This window comes from Aegilops tauschii, chromosome 6, assembly GCF_002575655.3.
Source record: "Aegilops tauschii subsp. strangulata cultivar AL8/78 chromosome 6, Aet v6.0, whole genome shotgun sequence".
NCBI classification, from domain to species: domain Eukaryota; kingdom Viridiplantae; phylum Streptophyta; class Magnoliopsida; order Poales; family Poaceae; genus Aegilops; species Aegilops tauschii.
In genome coordinates, this window is record NC_053040.3 from 478,632,537 (window position 1) to 478,639,914 (window position 7,378).

The 7,378-nt window shown below is 44.6% G+C and overlaps 1 long non-coding RNA gene across 1 annotated transcript; it reads left to right on the forward strand.

Moving 5' to 3' along the window:
- Positions 1-6,560: 6,560 nt before the first annotated feature.
- Positions 6,561-7,228, forward strand: LOC120965987 (uncharacterized). The gene is made up of 2 exons (XR_005758949.2): positions 6,561-6,791; positions 6,888-7,228. It is a non-coding gene; the product is annotated as an uncharacterized lncRNA (long non-coding RNA).
- The last annotated feature ends 150 nt before the right edge of the window (positions 7,229-7,378 follow it).

Genomic DNA, 7,378 nt, shown 5'->3' on the forward strand with positions numbered 1-7,378 from the left:
ATCATTACTATTTTATATCTTTTGGCACGAACATGTGTATCACTACGATCGAGATTCATTTTAGGTGCAAGACCATTGAAGGTATTATTCAAATAAACAGAGTAACCATTATTCTCCTTAAATGAATAACCGTATTGCGATAAACATAATCCAATCATGTTCAACGCAAACACCAAATCTCGATAGTAGAGGGAGCATGTGATGCTTGATCACATCAACCTTTGGAACACTTCCAACACATATCGTCATCTCACCTTTAGCTAGTCTCCGTTTATTCCGCAGCTTTTATTTCGAGTTACTAACACTTAGCAACCGAACCGGTATCTAATACCCTAGTGCTGCTAGGAGTACTAGTAAAGTACACATTCATATAATGTATATCCAATATACTTCTGTCGACCTTTCCTGCCTTCTCATCTACCAAGTATCTAGGGTAGTTCCGCTTCAGTGACCGTTCCCCTCATTACAGAAGCACTTAGTCTCGGGTTTGGGTTCAACCTTGGGATTCTTCACTAGAGCAGCAAATGACTTGCTGTTTCATGAAGTATCCCTTTTGCCCTTGCCCTTCTTAAACTAGTGGTTTTACTAACCATCAACAATTGATGCTCCTTCTTGATTTCTACTTTCGCGGTGTCAAACATCGCGAATAGCTCAAGGATCATCATAACTATCCCTGATATGTTATAGTTCATCACGAAGCTCTACTAGCTTGGTGGCAGTGACTATGGAGAACCATCACTATCTCATCTGGGAGATTAACTCCCACTCGATTCAAGCGATTGTGATACTCAGACAATCTGAGCACATGCTCAACGATTGAGCTTTTCTCCCTTAGTTTGCAGGCTTAAGAAACTTGTCAGAGGTCTCATACCTCTTGACGTGGGCACTAGTCTGAAATCCCAATTTCAGTCTTCAGAACATCTCATATGTTCTGCGACGTTTCAAAACCGTCTTTGGTGCCACAATTCTAAACCGTTAACATTACGCACTGAACTATCACGTAGTTATCAAAACGTGTATGTCAGATGTTCCGCAACATCTACAGACGACGCTGAGGTTCAGCACACCGAGCGGTGCATTAAGGTCATAAGCCTTCTGTGCAGCAATGAGGACAATCCTCAGTTTACGGACCCAGTCCGCATAATTGCTACTACCAACTTTCAACTAAATTTTCTCTAGGAACATATCTTAAACAGTAGAACTAAAGCGCAAGCTATGACATAATTTGCAAAGACCTTTTGTCTATGTTCATGATAATGAAGTTCATCTGAATGAACTCCCACTCAGATAGACATCCCTCTAGTCATCTAAGTGATACATGATCCGAGTCAAACTAGGCCGTGTCCGATCATCACGTGAGACGGACTAGTCATCATCGGTGAACATCTCCATGTTGATCGTATCTTCTATACGACTCATGCTCGACCTTTCGGTCTCTTGTGTTCCGAGGCCATGTCTGTACATGCTAGGCTCGTCAAGTCAACCTAAGTGTTTTGCATGTGTTCCGAGGCCATGTCTGTACATGCTAGGCTCGTCAACACCCGTTGTATTCGAACGTTAGAATCTATCACACCCGATCATCACGTGGTGCTTCAAAACAACGAACCTTCGCAACGGTGCACAGTTAGGGGGAACACGTCTCTTGAAATTTTAGTGAGGGATCATCTTATTTAAGCTACCGTCGTTCTAAGCAAATAAGATGCATAACATGATAAACATCACATGCAATCAAATAGTGACATGATATGGCCAATATCATTTTGCTCCTTTGATCTCCATCTTCGGGGCACCATGATCATCTTTGTCACCGGCATGGCACCATGATCTCCATCATCATGATCTCCATCATTGTGTCTTCATGAAGTTGTCACGCCAACGATTACTTCTACTTCTATGGCTAACGCGCTTAGCAATAAAGTAAAGTAATTTACATGGCGTTATTCAATGACACGCAGGTCATACAAAAAATAAAGACAACTCCTATGGCTCCTGCCGGTTGTCATACTCATCGACATGCAAGTCGTGATTCCTATTACAAGAATATGATCAATCTCATACATCACATATATCATTCATCACATCTTCTGGCCATATCACGTCACATAGCACATGCTGCAAAAACAAGTTAGACGTCCTCTAATTGTTGTTTGCAAGTTTTTACGTGGCTTGTATAGGTTTCTAGCAAGAACGCTTCTTACCTACGTAAAACCACAACATGATATGCCAATTTCTATTTACCCTTCATAAGGACCCTTTTCATCGAATCCGTTCCGACTAAAGTGGGAGAGACAGACACCCGCTAGCCACCTTATGCAACTAGTGCATGTCAGTCGGTGGAACCTGTCTCACGTAAGCGTACGTGTAAGGTCGGTCCGGGCCGCTTCATCCCACAATGCCGCCGAAACAAGATAAGACTAGTAGCGGCAAGAAGAATTGGCAACATCGACGCCCACAACTACTTTGTGTTCTACTCGTGCATAGAAACTACGCATAGACCTAGCTCATGATGCCACTCTTGGGGAACGTAGCAGAAATTCAAAATTTTCTACGCATCACCAAGATCAATCTATGGAGTTTACTAGCAACGAGAGGGAAGGAGTGCATCTACATACCCTTGTAGATCGCGAGCGGAAGCGTTCAAGTGAACGGGGTTGATGGAGTCGTACTCGTCGTGATCCAAATCACCGATGATCCTAGCGCCGAACGGACGGCACCTCCGCGTTCAACACACGTACGGAGCAGCGACGTCTCCTCCTTCTTGATCTAGCAAGGGGGGAGGAGAGGTTGATGGAGATCCAGCAGCACGACGGCGTGGTGGTGGAAGTAGCGGGATCCCGGCAGGGCTTCGCCAAGCGCAAGCGGGGAGGAAGAGGTGTCACGGGAGGGAGAGGGAGGCGCCAGGGCTTAGGATGTTGCTGCCCTCCCTTCCCCCCACTATATATAGGGCCAAGGGAGAGGGGGCGCAGCCTTGGCCCTTCCTCCAAGGAAGGGCGCGGCCAGGGAGGAGTCCTTCCCCCCCAAGGCACCTCGGAGGTGCCTTCCCCCTTTAGGACTCTCCTTTTTTTCTTATCTCTTGGCGCATGGGCCTCTTGGGGCTGGTGCCCTTGGCCCATATAGGCCAAGGTGCACCCCCTACAGCCCATGTGGCCTCCCGGGGCTGGTGGACCCTCGGACCCCTTTCGGCACTCCCGGTACAATACCGATAAAGTGCGAAACTTTTTCGGCGACCAAAATAAGACTTCCCATATATAAATCTTTACCTCCGGAACTCCTCGTGACGTCCGGGATCTCATCCGGGACTCCGAACAACTTTCGGGTTACCGCATACTAATATCTCTATAACCCTAGCGTCACCGAACCTTAAGTGTGTAGACCCTACGGGTTCGGGAGACACGCAGACATGACCGAGACGACTCTCCGGTCAATAACCAACAGCGGGATCTGGATACCCATGTTGGCTCCCACATGCTCCTCGATGATCTCATCGGATGAACCACGATGTTGAGGATTCAATCAATCCCGTATACAATTCCCTTTGTCTATCGGTATGTTACTTGCCCGAGATTCGATCGTCGGTATCCCTATACCTTGTTCAATCTCGTTACCGGCAAGTCTCTTTACTCGTTCCGTAACTCACATCATCCCGTGATCAACTCCTTGGTCACATTGTGAACATTATGATGATGTCCTACCGAGTGGGTCCAGAGATACCTCTCCGTTTACACGGAGTGACAAATCCCAGTCTCGATTCGTGCCAACCCAACAGACACTTTCGGAGATACTTGTAGTGCACCTTTATAGCCACCAAGTTACGTTGTGACGTTTGGTACACCCAAAGCATTCCTACGGTATCCGGGAGTTGCACAATCTCATGGTCTAAGGAAATGATACTTGACATTAAAAAAGCTCTGAGCAAACGAACTACACGATCTTGTGCTAGGCTTAGGATTGGGTCTTGTCCATCACATCATTCTCCTAATGATGTGATCCCATTATCAACGACATCCAATGTCCATGGTCAGGAAACCGTAACCATACATTGATCAACGAGCTAGTCAACTAGAGGCTTACTAGGGACATGGTGTTGTCTATGTATCCACACATGTATCTGAGTTTCCTATCAATACAATTCTAGCATGGATAATAAACGATTATCATGAACAAGGAAATATAATAATAACCTATTTATTATTGCCTCTAGGGCATATTTCCAATAGTTTATACTCTGTACAAAACATCTTCAACAGCAAAAAGGAGTTAAATTTCACAACACGAACAGATGCTTGAGTAGAGTACATGCTAAAGCAGAACGAAAAGCCAACTACAAAGGCATTAACATCTAATTTGTCCGCCATAAACCCTAGCTATCGTGTCGAACCCAAACCTAAATTCATCGGCCGAAACCCTAGCTCCACTTCGCCATGCATGACCCTACTCAGAAAACACCACTAGATGACCCCGATTCGAGCACAAATGGACGCGATTCGAGCTGCAAACGGCGGGGCGATGAGCCCAGAGGAGCAAAGCAGAGGAGAGGAGAGGGAGGAAAAGAAAGCGGGGCGTCGAGCTCACAGTAATCAGGAGGGAATGCACCCAACGGCCGGACGAGATGAGTAGATGCCGGCGTCTCCACGCCGCTGGCGAACGACGGCGACGACGCCTCCGTCGATGATGTCACCATCGCCCCGCCAGCCCGTGAGCTCTGTCGCCCAGACAGCGACCAACTGAACCCTCTCGAACGGACGTGAAGTGGATTCCGACAGATTTAATTCAGGTGGGGGTGACTGCGGGTTGATTCAGGGAAACGGCAGGGGGTTTTGTGCAAAACTGCGCGCGCTGACCGGTCCAGCCACTTGGCAGCCAATTGGCGAGCTCTGATTGGCCTGGGACTAAATCATCACATGAGATGCAAGTTGAGGTATGGTTTGGTCAAGTTTTGCAACTTTGGGACTAAATCATCACATTGTGTGCAAGTTAGGGTACCTGGGGTGCTATTACCTCATACATTAGTAAATTTCTGCACACTTATCAAAGAAAGTAGGATGAAAACGTGTATCAATCCTTATGCCTAGGTTACCCAATGTCACCACGGAAATCCGCAAGTTGATTACCAAAACATACATCAAATGATCTTAATAAATTACCCCATTGTCGCCACGGGTATCCACAAGCAAGACATACATCAAGTGATCTCAAATCTAGAGTATTCAATCTGATAACAAAAAGACCTCGAAGAGTAATACTCAATTCACCACAAAAGAGATAGAGGAAAAGAACTTCATATGATCCAACTATATTAACAAAGCTCATAATACATCAAGATCATGCGAAATTAAGAACACGAGAGAGAGAGAGAGAGAGATATCAAACACATAGCTACTGGTACATACCCTCGGCCCCGAGGGTGAACTACCCCCTTCTCGTCACGGAGGCACCGGGGATGATGAAGATGAACTCCGGTGATGACTTCTCCCCTTCGTCAGTGTGTCGGAACAGGGCTCCAGATGAGATCGCTTCGGAATAGATGCTTGCGGCGGCATAAAAACTCATCTAGGTTAACTTTCGGGGGTTCTCAATTTATAAAAAAATTCAGCGTCGGAATCACGCCATGGGGAGTTACGGGGGCCCCACAAGCTCAGACAACACTCCCGACACCCTGGGGTACACCATGCAAGCTTGTGGCGTCCTCGTGGATCTTCTGGTCTCTTATCTTTCAAAAATATCACCGTAAATTTTTATCACGTTTGGACTTCGTTTGGTATGATTTTTTTGTGAAACAAAAATATATGCAAAGAAACAGAAACTGACACTAGACATTAGAGCTATCAAACAAGCATCCTTCTAATAAAAAAGAGTAACGCAACCACTATCTCCGGAAATCTATTCTTATGGTATTTTTTTGGTGTGCACGTGTTGATCCATGACGTACCTCTACATTACTACTCCCTCCTTTCCGGTTTATAAGGCTGGTCATAGTGGGGAGTAACTTAGACTAGTGTCATGCATATGACACTAGACTAAGTTACTACCTTCATAATGCAAAGTAACATAGTAGTAGTATCATAGATGACTTCATTTATTAGCTCGTAGACTCATCTTGTCTTGAAAAGTGTTATGTTACAGTAACATATTATGTTACCACCTCTCATTAATTACTTGCCACATAAGCAGAATTTTCTCGAAGTGCGGTATGTTACTAGCTAAGTTACTCCCACTATGACTAGCCTAAGGCTCAATTCAAAAATCTCACCAACCAAGGTAGATGGTGAGTGGTGGAATACTTTTTGTAGTTTGCAAAAGCACCCAATTAATGCTCTTGTTTTCCTCAAAAAAGTATGTTTACCAATGCATTAATTGCAATGCATGCATGCATAAATTACATGCATTGGTCAATTTTCTCTTTATACTTGCATGCAATGATTTAATGCACCTTGGAATCTGAACATGTGATGGGAAACAACCAAATTGAGCCTTATAAAATGGAAAACTAAAATTTTGAGATAAGCCCTATAAACCAGAAAGGAGGGAGTAGTGTGTACAATAAATTGTGTGCATTGATGGGAACGTATATCTGCATGCTACATGATTATCTATATAGGTCATTAATTTGATAAATAGTATTTTAATGTGGCAAATTCAATATAAAACGGCTTGTCCATTATGTTGGTTCTCCTTCAGAGCTCACAGATCAGGCAACTATCGGCAAGTCTTTCCTTCAACTCAACAACTAGCTAAGATGAGGTGTACCCAAATGTTGCTCCTGCCCATCGCCTTCCTCGTGCTATCATCAGGTACTCATTTATTCATGTAATATGTTTCTTCGAAACCTCGTCCAATAAATAATGATCATGTTGTGATCGTCTCTTCCTCATGTTGGGATTTTGCAGATGTGATAATGGAGGCGTCGGCGGGCATTGGCATTGATCCCATCTCCTGTATGTCAAACATTATTCAGCCATCGCCAAAGCCATGTAATAACCAAACTTGTCGTAAGGCATGCGTCGAACGTATAGGGTATGGCACAGAAGGCGAGTGTGTTACCAAGGGGTGCAAGTGTACGTACTGCACAAACTGGCCTCCACGACAATCAACAAATGAGCCCTGATTTAGATAGGATGGGATGTCATGTTGGATTGAATAATGCAAAAGAGATCATAAATGGTGTAATAGCAAGGTTGTTCACTGATAAGTCATATGAAGAATCATGAATTTGGACTTGCTTCTTGAATTATTTGAGGTTGTGAGGTGAGTTATGTGATGTTTACACGTACCTCTACAGAAATATTATATGTACTAGTAGACTGCCCGTGCGTTGCCATGGGCCAGCGAATAAATTTGCAAACAATGCTCAAGTAACCCTTCCCGAACAAAGACATTG